This window comes from Ambystoma mexicanum, chromosome 9, assembly GCF_040938575.1.
Source record: "Ambystoma mexicanum isolate Mex_15411 chromosome 9, UKY_AmexF1_1, whole genome shotgun sequence".
In the NCBI taxonomy this organism is placed as follows: domain Eukaryota; kingdom Metazoa; phylum Chordata; class Amphibia; order Caudata; family Ambystomatidae; genus Ambystoma; species Ambystoma mexicanum.
In genome coordinates this window covers 310439009-310461195 of record NC_090931.1, presented here as the reverse complement: position 1 = coordinate 310461195, position 22187 = coordinate 310439009, and the positions used below count along the sequence as shown (strand labels likewise).

Below are 22187 nucleotides of genomic sequence, written 5' to 3'. Positions count from 1 at the left end.
CGTGCTCGCACTCCCTTATATTTCCAGAGATAAGAATACTCTGCAAGGCCAAGTTCAAAGACAATCTTCATGGCAGATGGCATGGGTGAGGAGAGATGATGGACTAATTTGATGGGGAGGTAAAGTCAAGTCTACCTCCTGGCACCTGTGTCTGAGTTTACGTGCTGCTAAGTGAACCGAATGTGATAGACTGGCACAAGTGTGCCAACCAATTATATAGGCCCATATAACCAAGGGCCTTATAGTTTGAGAGCCAATGATGTACTGTGTACGTAATAGTGTTGAAGATTACATGTTTTAGAGGTAGGCATGAGTTGTCCACCTGACAGTAGACATCCAATCACAATCACACCCCTTAACCCTTAAAGAAAAGAAAGTATACTTAGATGTTCCCATTGATCCTATCACAACCCCTCATAGATTTTTCCTATTTGCCACGTAGTATGACATCGCCTCTGACAAATGTATAGTATATAAATGTGTTTTTATGAGAAATGTGCGAGCAAACGTCAGTTGATGTCTGTTGTAACTCCCTGTTTTAGATAATTGTTAATAAAACAGCAACCTTTGCCATTTTCCTGAGTTTGTTTGATTATTTGGCGTCAGAGTTATTCCGCATCCCTATCCATTGCATGCACATTATCCAAAGGGCCATATGCTCAATGCCATCACAGTGGCAGTGGACATCCTGGACAACAGATTCCGTCAGGTGGAAAACAGAGTTTCTTTGTCGACAGGGATGAGTGAAAGCCACCAACTTCAGGCCAGATGTTCAGTCTAAGGTGATGAACATGCCATTTGACGGGGAAAACCTGTTTGGCAAGACGGTCAACGAGTCTCTTCAAATCATCAAAACTGATGGAGACAGCACATTCGCTGGGTACCCGTTCATCCAGGGGAAGACCTAGCAGGCCCTCCAAGGGCTACACCATCCCTTATCGGCCATCCATTGCATGCATATTATCCAAAGGGCCATTTGCTCACGTGGTAGCAGTGTGGTTGGTTTAAAGATCCAAACTAGTTTGTCCCCAGTCTTTCGGACGATCGAGGAAGATCACAGGGTTTCCTGTGGATAGCGGCCGATAGAAAAAACTTTCAAGAAAAACCGAGACGGTGGGCAGGTCCCTCTTTGATGAAATCCCTGCCCGGATTACATGGGCGCTCTTCGGACGGAAGGCGAAGTGCTCAGATTGGAGGAGAAGTCGATACCGAAGGCCTTCAGTCGATTAACGAATGAATGGTGACTAGACTAAGGGGAATGGCAAATGAAGGGGATGGGGTTGTGATAATTGTTCAGTAACAGGAAATATTGTGTGAAGAGAAGATAGCACCCATAGTTCTAGCTCAAGGGAGTTCAGAAGGAGACGTCTCAAACTCCAATGGGAGTAGAGTGAAATATATACCGCGTAAACAGGTTTACGTAAGGTGACGTCTCAAACCCTGTGTAGGGTAAAGAGAAAAAGGTGATCACAGTGCTTATTAACGTGTAAAGTCGACTAGTCTGTATGTTGTTTGTTGAGTAAAAATATCAAAGAGCGATAGAAGTTGTGAAGTAATTGGAAAAAATTGAGGAGCAATAGTGATCAAAACCTAGCAAAGTAGTTGATGCCAATCCAAAGGTAGAGATAGCTAAATAGGAAATTAGAGGCTTAAGCAGCGAGTGATGGTGCATGCTCGTATTTGTTGTTTCAAAGGTGTTGAAAAAGTGGTGATTTAAGCAAAAGTATAAAGCCAGTCCGATAGCACAGAGAGTAGAGTGCTCGCTTTGACATCTGTCTGTGCAGAGCCTACTGACGCAGGTTTGAATCCCGGCAGGGCCAAACTCAGCCTTTCATCCTTCTAAGGTCTATAAATGAGCACCACACACCGTGGGTAATAATAAGCAGCGCTGAGATACCTGAGGGTTCGTAGCGCTATATAAATGCTAAATTATTAAAGGTTATTTCTTAAGTCTGGTAAGTATTGACAGTCAATTGAGACTTGTCATCATGGGAGACACTCCTTTTATGCACTTATGTAAGACATTACCAAAGCACATGCCCAAGCTCAAACAGTATAGTGCGGAATGGGTGAAACGCACGGCAGATAAAAGGTTCATGCAGTGGCCACAAGGGGGATAATTCTCAAAAGCGGTATTGCAACACATGACGACATACTTGTACGCTGAGTACACAGTGAAGACATTCGAGAAAAGGTTAGCGATTCTAGAGCGCTGTAAAATGGACCAGGAAAAGAAGGAAGATCCGCAACCTGAAGAGTGGATGCTTAGTCAGCGTAAGGAGGAAGATGTTGTGCCCTCAGCCCCCCTTACCTCGCGTAAAGTAAAAGGCACTAGTAGGGAAGAAATAGGGTTGTATCCTTTCTTTAAAGGAGTTGAAAGCGGCAACAGGGTATAGTAACCCAATATACGAAACTCCCGCTTATAGCAGTGATGATAGTCCAGAGGAGAATAAGAGAAAAAAAGAGATCTGTAAAATCATACAAGACAAAGAAGAAAGGAGTGAGCGGTCGATTCTGTCGACAGAAATAGAAAGGAAGATTAAGAGAAGGATAAAGCTGACGAGATGGCACTCGTGCGGGAACGGATGGGAGGATACATATTATTTAAAATAGATGGGAAAAGCATTGAGGAAGTTAGGCGAAAGAGAAGATGAGGACGAACAAGATGGAAGAGAAAGAACAAGAGAAGAGATTGAAAGAAGACAAGCAGAAAAGAAAGAACAGGGAGCGACAAGAACAGATGTATCAGGAGGAGCAAAAGAAAAAGAACAGGCAGAAGAACAAAAAGTATGACAATAAGACAAAGCGATAGAAGAGAAAGGAAGAGAGGAGGAATTGCAAAAATTTAAGGGACAAAAGAATACAGAGACGAAGAGAAGAAGAGGGAAGGAGTACGGAGAGAAGAACGAAGGCAGATGAAAGAATTAAGAGGGAAGTGAGAAACATAAGAGAACTAGATGAAGAAATAGAACGAAGAAGGAGTCAGCGGGGTCTTGATACCAGTGTCATTCACAAGGAACCAGTTGGGCGAAGCCCAGTAATACGATGGGACAGAATAGAAGAGTTCCTGCCGATAAAGAAAGCAACGTCAGGGGCATCTATAGTAGTATTGAAAGAAGAACGTTTTGATGTGGAGAGCATTGGGGACAAGATTGATAAGGCCTATCAAGAATTAAAGGAAGGTAGCAAATACGGAAGTCGAGGGAAGATGGATCAATCTCTAGCATTTCAGTCACGTAACGAAGAATACATTACGTTCAGTCACGAATTTAGAGCATTATCCTTAACCTTTGTCTAAACTTAGACAAAGGTGAAGGGAATGATAGTCACGCTAGTTGGAGACATGTCATGTCAAACGAGGAAAGATAATCCAGTTTTGGTGTAGAAGGAGGGAACGTGTACGCCCCTGAAGGTAGTCTGCAAATAGATAAAGAAGTAAGATGGTCAGATCTGGAGCAACCTAAGGATGGGACGCCAGATCCCATAGCATATCCAGAGCATCCCCAAGGACGATCGTTCAGTGAGAAGGGAGAATCACCGCCATATGTGATCAGGTTAAGCTCGTTATCGACAAGGAGACGGACAGGGACGATTGTCCCTGCTATGGACAGACTTAACGATGGGAGCCGACTGTGGGTTGGGGTTTATGCAGTTTCTCTTATTGGAAAAAGGGGGAGCAAGGCCACAGTATATTCCATGGCTGCAGATGGACAGGGATAATTTAAGGTGTAAGCTCCAAAGTTTGACTTTGGGCCCTGGGAAATGGATTTACGAGTTAGAAAAAATGACAGGAGGAAACACGCTGGCCATAGGGGACATAAAAGGTCTCCTGGCAGCTATTCTTGGGGAAAGATCTGATGACATGTGGATGAGAGCAGAATATTCAAGTGTGATGGCACAAAGCACATGCATGACGGAGCGCTGTTTAATAATTTTAGAGCAGACGTTTGGAGGGCTCTCAGAGTACAGTACCCTGATACATCAGATATGGGTGCAATTATGACACGTAAGATGAAGGAAGATGAAGACCCCATTGCTTACATTCAGGGAAAATGGCAACTTGAATCACGGGAGCTGTGGGAAAAAATGGTGGCATTATTTTACCACATTTTATGCCAGGGGTTGCCTGAGCCAGTGCAGAGACAGATGAAGAAACAAGTGGGAATTGAAGTGAAACCGTGGGCTTGAGATACAGCTGACGGTAGTGCAACACTGTCGGCTATTGCAAGAGAAAAATAAGAAGAAAGATGAGAATAGGAAAATCGAGGAAGCCATGTTAGTTCCAGAAAATTGTCAAAATTTGCCATAGAAGGGGCAGTATTGACAAGCAGAGAAGGATTGGGAATACAGGAAGCAGTGGGTACATCGCAGGTGAGTAATCAGCACCTGATGGACCAAGGTGGTTATGGGTTTGTGCCACGAGGCAGAGGTATGGAAGAGGAGGATTCCAAATAATCAAGGTGGGTTTCAGAATACACAGAATGGGAATCGGAGTACCCAGGGAGGATGTAACTAAGGGGAATTAGTCAGATGGGCACCACCAGTATGTTGGATTTGTGGGATGACAGGGCACATTGCACACATATGTGAGAGCCAATGGAATGTACAGAATGGCCCATTTTCAAGAGGGGGGACAGCCTATCCTCCACCATATAGCACACAAATTAGGGAAGGGTTCGCCCAAGATCACACATTGTATCAGGCACAAGAGCCGCAAGTACAGCAGATACAGCAACAAGAGCGAGTGCAAATGAATCCACCACAACGGTTGTCGCAACAAGCCCCTATGCAGACACTGCAGTATGCAAACCCAGGACAAGTGCTGACACCCAGAATAGGAGGTGCCACTGTGGTTGGAGGGAATCCTTTCACAGGGATGGGGATGAGCCTGTACCCACAATAGGATAGCTCACAGGGTGAATTGATGTGTTCAGTACTATCTGTGACAACAGACCCCGAAGAGGAACCAAGGGTTGATGTGACGATAGAACGCAAATCCTTTTCTTTTCTAGTAGACACTGGAGCTACTTGTTCATGTATATGAGAGGGAAAATATCCAATGTCTGGAATTGCCATGAATGCTCAATGGTTCTCTGGAGCTACGAGTTGAGTTCCTTTTACTGATGAATTACCAGTCTCTATGCGAGAGTGTGACATGTCTGTTCCTTTGTTATATGGATGACAGACACCGGTTAACATTTTGGGAAGAGATTTGATGACAAAACTTAACATGACAATTTCATTTACTGATCAAGGAATAGTTTGCTCCAGTCCAGGGATACACCATTTAAACGTGTTCAAATGTATACTGGTGTTTACAGGGCAAGTGGCTCTGTGAGGGGTTCCAGTAGATCCAGAGATTGTTCTATATGGAGTCAGCATTCTGTTGACATGGCTATCTGGCTTAGTGGGAAAGATTGTGACAATACCTGATGAGTTTTTGTTTATACCACGAATACCCATGGACGAAGATGGGGGACAGACAATCCCTATAGAACTAGAAGCAGCCATAGTGCGAAGGGAAATGGCAATGCTCGAAGGAATGGCAATGAGGGAAGACCATGGAGAACAGTAATAGCTCTCGAGGAAGGGTACAAATTGACTGACATAACTGATGACGGCATGTTCAGGGAAGACCAAACAGACGATGAAAGTGGTGTTCTTTATGAGCATCACATACTGGATAAGAATAGAGAAGAGGCAAGTCCCTCAGCGAATGACGATAATGCGGCAACATCAGCATTTTTTTCAGGAAGACTTGGAGAAGGTCCGAAGCGTCCTTTGGACCACAGGCCCTTTTGACATAGGTTTATTAAAGGGAATAGAAAATAAAGCTGAATGCAGGAGCAATTTTACCTCGAGCAAGGCAGTACCCTATGTATCGAGAGGCTGATGAAGGTATATTTCAGACCATTTCGGCATTGATGAAATAAGGGATTCTGGTGCCATCAGAATTGTTGTGTAATAGCACAGTGTATCTGATCAAAAAATCTAAAGGAGGATCGTGGAGATTTATACAAGATATGAGACGATTAACCAGATTGTAGATGCATAGTTTCCTTAAATTCTTGACCCGGCGGCGATACTATGCAGTATCCCACTAGAAGTTCGATATTGCACAGTGATCTATTTGAAGAATCCTTTTTTTCTCGATCCTATTGCACAAAGACTCACAAGACTTGACTTTTTTTACTTTCCGCAAAACTTGACTGAAACATACTCATTTGCCCCAGGGGTACTGTGACTCCTCATAGATTTTTAACAGAGTCCTGCAGATGGATTTAGACAATATTTAACTTAAGAGTGTAGCGATACAATGCGTAGATGACATTTTAATTTGTAGCACCACGTAAGATGAGGGCAGACAAGATTGTATTCAGTTGATGACTATTCTAGCAGACAAGGGATATAAGGTAGTCAAGGAGAAGTTACAATATTGTCAAGAAGAGGTGTTCTACATAGGGCAGCTGATTTCACATAAAGGAAAGAAGGTGACACCTGAAAGGGCTGAGGCTATTATAGAAACCTCAAGGCCAAATACAATGAAACAGATGCAACAGTTTTTGGGGCTATGCAACTATGTTAGAGCTTGGGTGTTTGACTACAATACAAACACGAGACCTTTTTTGCAAGTTTTGAAGAAAGCACAAGTGGATTAAGTAAAAATAGAATGGACTGAGGAAATTGAGGAAGGTTCGAGGAGCTGAAAAAAGCAATTTGTACAGTCCCTGTTTTAGGAATTCCCAATTATGCCGAGGAATTTTAGTTGTTTTCGCACAGGAATGTTAGTCATGACAGCAGTGCTTACGCAGAGAACTACGTTGGGGTACAAGCCTTTAGCGTATTACAGAGGGATTTTAGACCCAGTTATGAGAGGACACTCTCCTTGGAAACAGTCATTGGCAGTGGCGCATTCGCAATTGAGAAGTCTAAAAGGATTGTTATGGGCTGCTCTATGACTCTCTTCGTGGAGCATGCTCTATTTGCTATTTTAGGGAACCCCAAAGGCACGTTGACATTGCAAAGAGCTTCAGTTTATAAGGTGATGATTTCTAATCCAACAATTAAGATTGTAAGATGTAAAATAGTGAATCCTGCCACGCTTATAGCTGAGCCACTAGCAGAAGGCGATCATGTGCATGAATGTGCTAATTATGTTGAAATGTATGATGATGTACCTTGTGTGAAGGAAAATGCTTTAGCAGGAGGGGAAATTCTCTTTATTGATGGTTCTTCAAAAATTGATCAGACTAGTGGGGAAAGGCATTCAGGCACAGCGAGAAGACAGATTAAATGGAGAATTTGAAGTTGTAGCAAGTGCTAGACTACCGTCTCACTTTTCAGCGCAAGCAGCAGAATTAGTGGCGCTTATTATAGTGCTCTAGAAACACAAAAGGGCAGGAAGTGGCGGTGAACAGTGACTCAGTCTACGTGACGTCAACCGTACATGAAGGGCTAGCATGTTGGAAAAGGAGTGGCTTCCTCCGTGCGGATGGCACTCCAGTGCAGCACGCATCCTTATTGGACAGGCTTATTAAGGCACTACAACTCCCAGTGGCCATAGCGGTCGTTAAATGCGCAACACACCCTAAGCAAACAGATGTGATCTCTTGCGGGAATGAAGCCGCATATGCAGAACTCAAAAGGGTTGCTTATTCCCCTGATATTTTGAGTTTTGATACTGAGAGAATTAAAGAAAAAGTAGTCACAACCATGATAATGCAAGAAGGGTTTAATAAATTATCGATAACCTAACTAATGGAGATTCAAGGGTGTGCACCGCAGGAAGAATAGGGATTATGCAAGCAAAGGGGGTGTTCTTTATCCCCCACAGAAGCATTATGGATGCAAGATAGCACTGGAAAGCCGGTGATTCCATTAGTGTTATGAAAGGTTGCGCTTGAACAGCTGCATTACCCCGTGCATGTAACTAGGCAGAGTCTTGCTGCAATGATTGCGGAAGACTGGTTCATTCCAAATTTGTTGGATCACTTTGCACTCTTTATGCTAAAATGCATCGTGTGTCAAAAGTTTACTGCTGGACATGCACTGAGAGCAGTTAGAGGGGTAATACCTTGACCGAATGGTCCGTTTCAGCATTTACACATTGACTATATCGATATGCTCCAGGTGTGTAATGGATATAGGTATCTATTAGTGGTGGTGTGTCCCTTCTCTAGTTGGATCGAGGCAGGTCTGTGTACAGATCCTGATGTTACTTGCACAGCAAAGGGTTTAGTGCGCAAAGTCTTTCCGATATGGTGCGTGTGAAGTGCTGAGATCCAAAAATGGGCCACATTTTGTTAATGAGCTATTTCAACAAATAGGGCTTCTATTGAATATAAAACACACGTTTTCGTCTGCTTATCACCACAAGCGAACGGAATATGTGAGAGACTCAACGGCCTACTGCAAGAAAGGTTTGCAGAGATTAAATTGACTTTGAAGAAGGGATGGCTATATTGCCTAGCCTTGGCTTTGTATGCCCTTTGGAATCAGCCAGGATCAGACCATCACCTCACCCCTCATGAGCTAGTGAAACTGCAGCACATGAGCACGCCTCTTGCAACCTCCATCTAGGAGTAGAAGTGATGCCAAGAGTGTAGCTAAAACTTTAGGTGATGAATTGCATGACTATTTGACATGTATGACCTCTAGCATCTCCCTCATTTCAGGTCAAGCGCCAGGGGGGTTGGTCTCAAAACACAGAAGAAGACATTTCAACAACTGACCCAGTTCAACTTCTGTCAGCACCTAAGTTATATGTTGGAGACCTAGTGTTAATTAAGAACTTTACCCGAAAGTGGCATGAGCCACGTTTTAGGACCCCTTTTGCATTGAAAATATAACCCCTTCAGCTGTAAAGGTGCAAGGGAGACAAGCTTGGCTTCACTTAGGGGATGTAAAAGCCTATAAAGGTGAGACCCGCCCTCCCACCATTGCAGATCCAGAAGCAAGGCAAGAAGAAGAATTTCAGCGTGTGCAGACTCGATCGATGACAAAGAAGGACAATAAAGCAACGACCAGTGGATGAGACAGATTTAGTTTGGACTAAAATTCCGAGGACACTCCTTATAGATACTTAAGCAGGAGGGCAAAGACTTGCTGAGAATTTTAGTAGGCCAAAAATTAACTTTAGAAACACATTGACATATCAAAGTTATGCCTAAATGTCACTTTTTGATCAGAAATTGGAAATGGGATAAGTATCCAGATTAATTTTGTGGTGCATACCTGTTCTAAGCAGTTAAAAATATGGTACTCACCGACAGTGATGTTCATCTGCTTGTGCTTGCTGTTTTTGTATTTATACTTCAAGCTTTTCCTGCTCTTGTCAGAAGAGACGTTGATATTCACATTTTTTTTTACAGTATCCTAAAAATTGCCCTGTGATTAGATGGCTTTTAATTATAATAATTGAGCAAATTTTACAGTTGTAAGTATAAAGAAACTTGATGAGTGTATTAAAAAATGAGAAGTGAAGAAACTGGCACGACTCTAGAGAAAGAACATGTGCAACAAGTACCAGGATGGCGCGAAAGGTGGATGCCAATGTTTTTGTGCATAATATATGCCTGTATGATAACTCTATTTGTCTTTCTGTTCCTCATCTTCCACAGCTTCTTCTATCATGTTACTACTAGTGCTTTCACTGAGGCAGAGGCTCCTGTGGTTCTCCCCACAATGAGATCTGCTTTTGTGAGTTTTAAGAGAAATACAGAGGAAGATAATGGGTGGATAAATTCCTATCTAGATAATGCAGCACACTTGGGTAATAACGTGGTATCAGCACATGAGAAAGGTGGGAGAGAGAACATCTAGGAAGAGTTGCTATGTCTATACTCTCATACCCTATGCCATGAATACAGTGCAAACTTTCATCTCCAGACCAGTTCCAGAACTCAATGTCAGATGCCAGCATGTATGACAAGAGGACAATTTCGAGGAAGTTGGGCCACTTTGCGATAGAGATCGAAATGGTTGTTTCCATTCCAAGATGATTATATCAAGACTTCACAGGTGGAAAAGGAACCTGGATGGGAGAGCAAGATGCTTGTGTATCCTGCAGAAGGACAGGACGAGGTGGTTAAAAAAAGACACAAAGAGAATGGAATGCCCTGATATAACAGAAATAGCTTGATCGCCTGAATGTTGGGAACTAATTCAAGTCTAAGTTTATGGACAAGTGAAGTCCAAGAAGGGATGGGAAGGAGGACTGATGTCCTGTGCAGCTCATCTACTGAAGCCAGAATATGTGCAAGAGGTACAGAGAGTAAACGGTGAATGTTTGAAGTCATGGGCTAAGCATGACAAACTGCTGACATGGGTAGAAGATGAACCCGGTTCAATGGTTGTGATTCCATTGGCGAATGCAACACTGTGCTTCCGAAGAGAAAGAAAGAAGCATGTGGGTGATAACATAGGCTGCAAAAATACAGTTGACATTTCCAGAATGGGAACAGGGACAGCCGTCCTGATGGATCGATATTGAACTTGTGGGCCTAAGGCCTACATGAAGCTGCCCGTGCATTGGTGAGGAACGTGCTCCTTGGTGCTCATTCATGTTCCAGCATTAGTGATTCCTCAGAGCGACTTGAACATTGGAGAATTTCTAAAAGTAGATGCCCATTTGAGAAGAAGATCGCTTGAATTTCTCAATCGAACCAGAAGAGGGAATTACTTCTCAGCCAAATCAATAGAAGCATATGATGCCATTCCTTATGAACACATGTTGTTCATCAAGACTGATTCAGCAATTACAACTATCTTCATACCTGGGATCCAGATGATGGCCAATGCCAAATGGTTGCAGATTTCCAGATGGGAGCTCCTGCAGACAATCAACACCCCCATAAAGGGATTCAGTGCTATCAAGTAAGAGCTGAGGGCCATACGACTAATGACCCTTCAGAACCGATATGTCCTTTGTATGATCACAGCGATGGAAGGAGGGGTTTGTGCCAAAATCAGGCCGTCATGTTGCACATTCACACCTTCCCATGAGGGCAAGAATGGGACCTTGACCGAGGCCATAACGTTGCTGACGAACCTGCATAACAAGATGGAAGGCGAGCTATAGGACATTATAGATGACAGTTGGTTTGCTTCCATATTCTCATGGATTCCGAAGTGGGTGGCAAGCATTTTCAACATCCTTGGAGCAATACTGGTGATGGTGATGTTTGGATTCTGTGTGATCAGGATAATAATTGCACAATGTAAGAAGACAGCATTGAAGGCAGTAGGAATGAAGATTATGTTCGATGTCGAATCAGGGTTTGAACCCAAGGAATTGACTGATGAAGATGTTAGAAAATAGAGGCCAGCTTCGTAGCACCTGAAGGAACGAAAAAATCATAAGTAGTGGGACGACGGGTCTATTGTAATCCGAATGGACAGTGCAACTACCTGACTTGGAACATGGATGAACATGTTAAATCAGCCGGCACCATGAGGGGGGTGGTGAAGATCTGGACTCCGAAGAAGCACTTATTCAAGAGAATATATCAAGATGTGGGAGACCATTGAAGAGGTGGTTGATTAATCGACCAGAGGGGTGAATGTAGAGGAGCAGCCGAATGCCTCTGCAGGAAATACCGCTCCCCTACCTCCTGTATGTTGGAAGCCTGAGATTGTGCCATGCCCAACACCAGCAGTTATGACCATACCACGGTGAATATTCAAAAGAAGGTACCCTCTGAGAAAGCCCAGCCAAATGTATCCCCGAAGAGATGACAATCTGAGGGAGGAACTCCTCCCTGAAGGAATATGAAAAAAGAGTGATAGAGGAGCTGGTGACGTCACGAAAGACGAACATGACGCCCTGAGAATACTGGCTGAAGAGAATGCATGGACCTTATAGAAACTGATGATGAAGTTAAGAATCGAGTGAACATTCATATGCGAAAAGAAGATTGCATGTGTGTGACTCACTGCAGAAAATGCAAGCCGTTCAATAACTCTATAGATGCTGTAACACAAGTAGACTAAGTGATCACAGAAGCTGGCTATATGTAGTGAATAGACTGCAGGCAAAGCCGCCATTGTATAGAAACTGGACATCAGTATCAGGAATTTAGTAAGCCTGGATCCATGGAGAGGAAAGGCAGAGAACTGTGTCACAGCAAGAATTAGCTCAGATTGTGGAAACAAATGGCAAGACTGTCTTTCCTGGTGTCAAAGCTGAGGCAGACAAGGCCGGTTATCTATTTTTGAAGGCAGTAAACATGTGAAGCTCAATCATCCCTTCTTAAGGTGTAAAGAAAGAACACCAAGTGTGCCAAGTTTTATTCATTTAAAACATTTAAATGCTGCAGAATGGACCAGATCGTGGTCTCATGTCACGTGAGCCAAGGATGGAAATAGTTCAGCGTGGAGTTCTAGAACAGCGCTAGTGCGTGCTCACACTCCCTTATATTCCCAGAGAACAAGAATACTCTGCAAGGCCAAGGTAAAAGACAATCTTCATTGCAGAAGGCATGGGTGATGAGAGATGATGGGCTAGTTGGTGGAGAGGTAAAGTCAAGTCAACCTCTTGGCGCCTGGGTCTGAGCTTACGTGCTGTTAAGTGAACCAAATGTTCCAGACTGGCACGAGCATGCCAACCAATTAAATTATAGAGGGCCGTATAACAAAGGGCCTTATAGTTTGAGAGCCAATGATATACCATGTACTTAATAGTGTTGAAGATTACATGTTTTAGAGGTAGGCATGAGTTGTCCACCTGACAGTACACATGCAATCACAATCCCACCCCTTATAAAAGGTATACTTAGATGTTCCCATTGAGCCTATCACAACCCTTCATAGGTTTTTCTTATTTGTCACATAGTATGACATCACCTCTGACAAATCTTTAGTATATAAATGTGTTTTTATGAGAAATGTGCGAGAGCTTGAGCAAATGTCGTGCACTCTCATCTTATGCAAGGGGCCCCATTCCAGGTCCCTCCTTACCAGGATACAGTCACCAAGGACGCTTCTCTGGAAGGTTCGGGAGCTTAGACCGGACAGTTGCACGCTAGAGGCCTCTGGCTGCCAGAAGAAAAGACACTTCACATCAATGTCCCCGAGCACCAGGCTGCCTTCTGGGCCCTCAAGTCCTTTGTCATCGCTGAGGGGCAAGGTGGTGAGGATCTTCATGGACAACAACACCACCACCATGTTCTACATCCGGAAGCAGGGCAGAAAGCACGCTACAGGGAGGCACAGGATCTGTGGCATTGGGCATTTCAACAGGAAATGTTTCTGGTCCCTTTTCACCTGGTGGGCATCAGGAAAACCATTGCAGACTTGCTTAGTAGGGAGCTATGTTCTTGCCAAGGGTGGGAGCTTGCCTAGGACCAGGTGGGTGTTATATTCCACGAATGGGGTGAACCCCAAATCGACCCTTTTGTGACGGCGATGAATTCCAAGTGTCAGAAGTTCACCAGCAAGTTCCTGCAGCCGAGGAGCATGGGTGGTGGATTCTCACTTCCGTGGGAGAGACTTTTCCTATACGCTTATTCCCCCGTTCCCACTCCTGCTACGAGTGATCAGCACACTCACAGTGTCACTGCTGGATGATACTCGTCGCTCCGGCCTGGCCACAGCGTCCATCAAGCTGGAGTGAGAGTGTGAGAGTGTGCGAGTGAGTGTGAGACAGACAGGACAGACATTGCATCGCTGAACCTCAGGGCCTGGCTCCTGCAGCCCTACAGTTTGGGCATTATTCTTTACCTGCAGAGTGTAAGGTCATCCTGGCCAAGGACAGAGCCTCTTCAACATTCAACAAGGCCATAAGTGGAAGAGCTGCTCTGTGTCATGCACGTCACAGCCGTGCAGCTCCTACCATACCTGCTTTCCTTGTCGAAGGCCGGACTGTTCATCCCTCTATCAAGGTGTACCTGGCTCCCATATCCCATTGCACCAGGGCACCGGCTACGCCTTTCATGTGGTCGCACAGACTCGCCAACAAGTTCCTCAAGGGACTCTTCAGGACTTTTCCCCTGGTGAAAGCTCCTGTCCCGGTTTGGGAACTCGATGTCTTCTTGTTTTATGCTCATGGGTGCGCATTTTGAACCTATGCATCAGGCCCCGTTCAAGTTTCTATCGTGGAAAAGGCATTCCTCGTGGTGATCACCTCGGCCAGGCAGATCGGGGAGATTCAGGCCCTGTCATGCAAGCAGCCGTACTTGTCCTTCCATGCTTCAAGGGTGGTACTGCGTACACACCCTACCTTTATGCCAAAGTTGCCGCCGAAGTTTCACCTCAACGAGGATTAGGTGTTACCTGTCTTCTTCCGAAATCCGCTGTCGACAGCGGAGAGAGCCTTGCATTCGCTGGACACTACTTGTCTCTTGAAGTGTTACGTGACACGCACAAATAGCTTTTGGAAGACTTCTCAGTTGGTCGTCAATTTTGGACCTGTAAATCACAGAAAGGCCTTGTCAAAGGCTTCCATCTCCAGGTAGCTCTCCGGCTGCATCAGGCACTGTCAATGACTGGCTAGCAGACTGCTTCCGAGCCAGTCATAAACCCACTCCACCAGTGCCATCTCAGCAACAACAGCGTTTCTCTCTGGTGTGCCCCTGCTCGACATCTGCAGGTCTGCTGCGTGGAGGTGTCCACGCACACCGCACAAGGTTCTACTGCATCAACAGGGATTCAAGGGAAAAGTCCCAAGTCAGCCAAGCGGTGCTACGCAACCTGTTCATTTGAGATGAGTCTGTTCCAGGGGCGAGTGTTTATTGCTTCGGTTGAGCCTTGCCACCTGCCATGGTTGTGAATATGTACTACTGTGTGATCGTTATTCATGAGCATGTAAATCAATGCCAGACCCCATGCTGGAGAAGGTTTGTTACATACCAGTAATTATTGTTCTCCACAACTTTTGTGTTTCTCCAGTAAATTGACTCGGGAACGGCTTTGATGTTTCTGTGGGATAATTTACTGAATGAGAAACCGCAGCTGCAAATCTGGCCCCATCTGACCATCGTTACGGCTAAATCCCTCATCTCAGATCCCCCACCTGGTGGTCCAAGGGTCAGGAACACATCAACCAGCCACAACTGTGGCCCATCAGGCTGGACATGGTGGCGCTCCTTCGCTCGGTATGAGGTATGTGCATCCTTATTTTGACAGACATAATGGTGGTGTAGGGTTGCTGCCTCTGTGCAGGGAAGTGAAGCGGTTGTGGTTCTGGGCTCTGCAAACAGACTTGTCCCTATCTGCTGCCCTTCTTGGTGGAATGGAGAGCGTGGTTGCAGATGCCTTGAGCAGGCAGACGTCAACCTCCCATGACTGGGAGCTTGGCCAGATAGTTCTTGATGGGATCTGTGCCCATTGGGACAGATCTTAGATTGACCTCTTCACCTACTTTGTGAGCAGGAAGTACAAGTGGTACTTCTCCAGGGAATACTTTGAGCGGTGGTCTTGCGGGGTACATGGATTATCAAGAGGAACTTCAATCTCCCCTATTGCAGTCCCTCCAATTCCTATCATCCCTTGTGCTCTCAGGAGACTTCAAAATTTCAGGTTCACCATGATCCTGATTTGCACAGGCTGGCCTGGAGGATGTACTACCCAGAGCTTCTGTAGATGTCCATCTTCCCCATCTGGGCGGACCTGCTCTCCCATTCGGCAGGTTGGGTTCTGCAACCAAATCTTAGCACCCTCAATCTTAATGATTGGCTGCTAAGGGGCTGAGATGCAAGGAGTGGAAGCTGCCTGATGAGGTGCTGGAGGCTCTCCTTTCTGACAGGAGACCCGCCACAAAGTTCATCTATGCCTGCAGATAGTTTAGATTTGACGCTTGCTGCTGCGAGTGGGGTATGGAACTTTTGATCTGTCCTAACTCGTTTGAACAAATTATTTGTTCTCTTTTGCCCAGCAGGGTCTTCAGATTGGCACTGTGAAGGGATACCTGACAGCTATTTCGGTCTTTAAGAGGACCCCCAAGAAGGGCTTGTTTAATGGATTGCATCCTCCCACAGATTCCACATTTAGATAGGAGGCACTCCAAGCGACAGCTGTTCTCGGAAAATGTTATCCGGGGCATAGTGTAGCTCGACAGACACTCTCTGCGACTTATGATGCTCGACTCCAGATAGGATGTCAAGAGTCCATATATGGGTCACACTATGCTCCCCCAAAGTTCCTTTTCAGTTCAGCACAATGTTTTTCGGAGTGTTTTCTGCGCCTTTATGCCTGACCCAGATCCTTACGGTTTTAAAAGCTGTAGAGATTGCAGCTCCAAAATGTCCATCACTGAACTGCACAATATAGGAGTGTGGTATCTGTGGACAGAACAGGACCTGGAGCATTGCGACTTCTGTCAGTCGATGAACCTGGAGGCCTTGAGGTAGCGAGCTACCAAGTGGCCGCTAGATCACTCTCCTAAATCGCCTGTGCGTTCTACCCCCGAATTCTTCAGCGGTCGAGACTGCAGAGCCGATTCTGGAAAAAGGGGGTAAGAGGCAGGCTATTTCTGTAAAAAAACACCAAGAAGCGATTGCATTCTCGCGGTGAGTCTAACCATTCCTCCTCTTGTAAGCAGAAAAAGACAAAGCACAGATCTAGGAGGGATGAGAGGGATTCTGCATGTGATAACCGCAGTACGTTTTTTCTATCTAAGGGTTCATCCAGGAAGGAGTGGGAGGAGTTTAGGGACCAAAGGAAGAATATGTTTGCGAGGGCCATGAATGGTACGACTTTGTCCTTGATGTTGTTGGTGGTGCCGAACACTACCACGCCCGAGACGGGCGGTAAGAATTTACATGAGATGGTCCATATGCTCTCGACCATAGCCATTTCGAAGCCATGAATAGGGGATATTGCTCAGAGCCACTGCATCAGGCTACTCCCAGTCACGCCAAGATCACCATGCCACCAAAGGACTCTGAAGTGGACCCTGTTTACTTTGGTCTCAACCCTCTTTCGGGAGTAGGTCAGGATCCTTTGCCGGATTTCTGGGTGGATATTTTGGTGGATCAGGCAGAACATTCTGGATTTGGCATCAGGGATTCATGACGCGAGCAGTCTTGACATGTTCCCTGACCCTGAGTTACAGAAAGCATCTCCATACACACATCCCACTGCACAATTTCAGAAGGTGGTAGACAAAGTTGTTGCTGCTCTAGGCATAGTTGCTACATCAAACCCACTAGTGCAATACACAGTGATAAATATTTTGGATAAAGGGCCACAATCCAAAACTCCTCTCCACTTCAATGCAGTGATTGTTGATCCGATTCTGACTTTGTAGAAACACTCATGCTTCGTGCCGTCAGAGTGCAGCGTGCTTGGATGAGCCAGCAAAGACCCTGAAAAAGCCTACGACTGCACACCCTTAGACTCAGCCATGGCTCCAGTGGGCGAGGATCCATCTGTACACCGCATTGCTCAGTCTTCCAGGTCAGCTCCTATCTCCATGACCCCGGCACCTAGATTCTTAGGATCATGTTTATGTCTAAAATGGAAGACGTGTGTGATGAGAAGGGGCATCCCAAATCCTTTGAGCTTTAACCCAGAGAGGTCATGTACCTCCCTGAGAAATTATATGGGGAGGAATGAGACTTGCTGAATCTTGCAAGAGGTAAGTGATCTGGGCACTCCTGAGTTTGGTATGCTTGCTGCACGTACTCCAGGGAAACCTCAGGCTTCAACTCATTGCCTGATGGAGAAGGTGGTTGAAACCTCACGGTTGCCAGACATTCACAGGCCAAGGTGCAGTTTGAGCTCACAGATATTCTTTTTTTTTTCCAATACATTTTTATTGACATTTTTCGAGTTTAACATATTCAACAGTACACGCCTTCCCCCCTTTGCTCCGGAGCAGTTCACACAAGTCTTTGATATCGATGGAAGATTGGGTCGGGTAGTTGCTAGATCGCCCGACTGGATTGTTGATGCCCTCTGCATTGGGGCTATTACAGGTCTTCGTCCTGGTTAGGTATGATGCCCAGGAGGGACGTGGCTTTAGGGCACCAAGCCTGGCGTGCGCTGTCCTTCAGGTATCGGAGTAGCATAGCCCATTCTGAGTTAAACTTGGAGTGGTTACCTTGTAGCATGTATGTTAGCCATTCCATGGCGAGAAGGGACCATATTTTTGCCATCAATTCATGATCTCGGGGAGGTTGTGCGCTTTTCCATTTGCGTGCTATTACCAGCGCTGCCGCCATCATCATTATGATGTAGAGCTTCTGATTGGCTTTGGTCTGTATGTCCCCCAGGACTCCGTTCAGCCCTATAATGGCTAACCCCTTGTTTCCTCTGCATTGTACCTTCAGGACCTGTTCACTTGCTGCGTAAACGGTCTCCCAGAAGTGGTCAAGTTTTGGGCAGCCCTAGCATATATGAACCCCGGTGCCTACTTGTCCGCAAGCCCTCCAGCATTCTTGAGAGACCCTCTGCTATATATTATGGACCCTGACCGGGCTTAGGTGCCACTGCACCATTAGCTTTGTCCAGATCTCTCTGATTTGAATCGACCTTGCCAATTTTGTGATCTGGTCCCAGCGTTTCGCCCATTCGGTCATGTCAATTGTGGATTCTGTGTCGGCTTCCCACTTCGATGTACAGTCCATTCGGGGGCTCCTCCCCCTCCTTGATAAGCTTATAGACGTTCGCTACCACCCTCCTTTCCCCAGCATCCGTGTTCATATATTTCTCAAAGGGTGTAAGGGCCCGGGAACCTGCGTAGTTCATGCCCGGGTGGGTCAGCAAATGTCTCAGGTGTACATAGCGGAATCTCTGGTTTTCCCCCAAGGCAAAGTCCGCTTTACATTCCTCGAAGGTTTTGATTTGGGACCCTGTGAACATGTCCCTTGCTCTATGGCACCCCCCCAACCGCCATGCCTGGAACGCGGTCCCCTTGAGGCCTAGGGTGAACCGAGGATTGTCAAACAGTTGTGTGTAAGGAGAAGGGAAGGAGGTAATGTGCACCCTCTTCACTGCCATATCCCATGCCTTTCCCACTGTGTCCGTAAATTAGGCTGGCGCGCATTTGCGCTGGCCTGTCCTCTCGTGGCTTCCACAGAATTTCCTCCAATGGCGCTCCCGCGACCGCCTTATCCATGGATCTCCACACCTTCCCTCTATTATCTACCTGCCAGTGCCTGATGACCCTTATTTGGGCGATGAGATAGTATGCCCCGAAGTCCGGTGCCCCCAGATTCCCCGATGCAACAGGGCCTCTTATTACTCTGGCCGCTATTCCTGGGGGTTTGTTGTTCCAGAGAAACCTGTCTGTTGCTTTTTGGAGTTCTTTAAAAAAACGGGGTGGTACGTGGACTCTGAGGGATATAAAGTGGTAGAGGATTTGCGGAAGGACCACCATCTTTAGCACGTTGATTCGCCCTAACCAGTATATTGCTAGTGGGCCCCAATCTATCAAATTTGTTTTAAGTTTCTCTAATAGGGGCAGAGAGTTAGCCTGATAGAGGTCATTCACGGTTTTGGTCAATTTTACCCCTAGGTACGTAATAGCCTTATCTACTGTATTAGAAGGTGTTCCTGAGGGTTTGTTCTACCGATTGGGCGAGTGTGAGATTAAGTATTTCAGACTTTTTAATGTTTATTTTTAACCCTGCTACCTCCCCGAAACGGGTGAGCTCTGTATGGAATGCCCTCAGCGAGGTGTCTGGCTGGGTAATGGACAGTATCATGTCCGCAAAAGCGGCAATTTTGTGGTCAGCGCCCCCAAGTGGTATCCCCTTAATGTTATCATTTGCTCTTATGGCCGCCAAAAGCGGCTCCAAGCGGAGGGCATATAAGATATGGGAGAGTGGGCACCCTTGTTTTGTGCCTCTTCCGACTTGAATCGGGTCAAAGATGTGCACATTAATTGCCAACCGGAGGCGAGGGTGTTGGTAATTAGCTTGAACTCTCTTGAAGAACGTCGGGCCGAATCCCAGCTTAGTCATTGTTGCAAAGTGGAATCCCCACTCCACTCGATCGAAGGCCTGCTCGGCATCCACCGTCAGGAGGAGAGCAGGGATTCCCCTTTTCTGTGCCTTTTCGAATAGGTGAGTTATTCTTCTTATGTTGTCCCCCGTTTGCCTTCCTTTGACACAACCTGATTGGTCCGTGTGTACCAGTCTGGGCAGAATCGCCTCAAGCCTGGTAGCTAATATTTTGGTGTGAATTTTCGCATCTACGTTTATTAATGCTATGGGCAGTATGACCCGCATTCCGTTGGGTCTTTGCCCCTTTCGAGATTAGCATTACCTTAGCCTCTTCCATGGTTTCCGGTAACGTTTGAGAATGCTCTACTTGATTGAAGAGGTTTGTGAGGTGCAGGATTAGGACTTCTTTATGTAGTTTGTAAAATTCTGCTAGGTAGCCGTCAGGTCCTGGGGATTTGTTGCTTGGCAGCAAGTTGATAGCTAATCGGAAACTCATCCCTCGTGATTTTCCCTTCCAAGATTTCCCTTTCCTCTACCGTTAACCGGTGCAGGTCAATCTTCCTTAGATAAGGTACCTGGGATTCCGAGGGCGGTAAGTCTGAACTGTACAGCGTGGAATAGTACTTCACAAACTCCCTTGTTATGTCCTCCGTTTTAGTGGAGATCTGTCCCCCCAGTTGCTTGATTCCCAAGACTGACCTATCTCTCTCTTCTTTCCTCAACATTTTGGCTAACAGACGGTCGGATTTGTTGGCTTTGACATGGAATTTTTGCTTGAGACGCAGCAGTTTGCCTTCCGTCGCCCTGGTTTGAATGGTGTCTAGCTGCCCTTGTATGGCCCTATATTCCCTCTTAGTAGCAGCTGTCTGCCTCAAACCCATTTTGGCCAGTACCTCTTTTAGTTTTGCTTCTGGGCGGGTCTCCTCCAACCTCCATTCCCTTTCGCATCTGGCTTTTATAGATATAATTTTGCCTCTAAGTGTGGCTTTAAACGCATCCCACCAGGTCTGCCAAGTAGTGTCCCCGATGCGATTGGTCTGAGCGAATCTTTCAATTTCCCCCGTCACCTCCCCTACTAATGTAATGTCTATGAAAAGCTGTATTGGGTATCTCCATTTCCAAATCCCTGGCGGGCCCTTTTTCCTTCTTAGTTTTAGGGTTATGAGTGAGTGGTCAGAAAGGGCGATAGCTCCCAGAGTTATGTCAGCGGCTTTGCCCATCAACGAGCTAGACAGCCAGATATAATCAATCCTCGAGTGTGGCTTGTGGGTGTGAGAATAAAAAGTGTAGCCTTCACTGTCTCCCTTCATTTGTCTCAAGGTGTCCACCAGGGCCAGGTCTTGTTTTTTCCTGGTGAGATCTCCGGTAGGTACTACCGAAGGGCTCTGGGGCACAGTGCTCCTGTTTTTATAGGGGTCCCACGTGATATTAAAATCTCCTGTCAGGATGATGGGGGATTTCGCAAACATTTCTAGACGCAAAAGCGCCTTCAATACATATGGGATCTGTCCCGTGTTTGGCGCATAGAGGGTCGCTACAGTATAGGCCTCTCCCGTCCCGGCAGCGCTACCGCTAGGTATCTACCCTGGCCGTCCTTATCAATTCCCTTAATCAGCAGATCAAGCCCGTCTCTCAGAGCTATGAGTACCCCCCCTTTTTTGCATGTTTGTGTAACATGGAAGATTCTCCCGTAGCCCCCGACTTTCACCCTGTGGGTGTCCAGCGACTGCATGTGGGTCTCTTGAATGGTAACTATATGTGGATTCTCTCTTTTAAGGAACCTTTCCACTTTTTTCCTTTTCAGTGGGGTGTTAAGCCAGTTAATGTTTAGCAATAGAATCTTTAGCTGATCCGTTCCCCCATGATCTACTTTTTGTTGTAGTAAACTGACTGGGTGGGCGGGAGCAGGTGCCCCTGTTGTGATCTCTGCTTCCCCTCCACCTCCCTGCCGGACCACAGCCTCCCCCTATGAGTGCCGACCCGCTCAACATGCTCCGTTCCCACCCCCCTCATCCCCTCCCCTTGCTAGGTGGGTCCAGCTGGCATGCATCTCCCCTCGTTTTGCAATCACGAGAGCTAGACCCTAGCGATCGCCCAGTCACCCCCAACGCAGGATCTCCCTGTCCCATTCCAATGAGCCGTTTCCCCACCCCCCCTCCCGCTGGTGTAACTAGTTAAATTGGTATTATTCATGTGATTACTTAGCTTGTCAAATGCATGCTCTCCCCAGGGGTGCCATAGTTGTGTAACTCGTGCCCTTAAGGTCCGCTCACTTGTCAATTCCCCCTGTGCGTTGCCATT

At 46.1% G+C, this 22187-nt stretch overlaps 1 protein-coding gene across 3 annotated transcripts in view; it reads left to right on the top strand.

Moving 5' to 3' along the window:
- The window catches only part of ZZEF1 (zinc finger ZZ-type and EF-hand domain containing 1), a 3309810-nt gene that overhangs the window by 3242595 nt on the left and 45028 nt on the right, over window positions 1-22187 (top strand). The gene's annotated exons all lie outside the window — the stretch shown is intronic.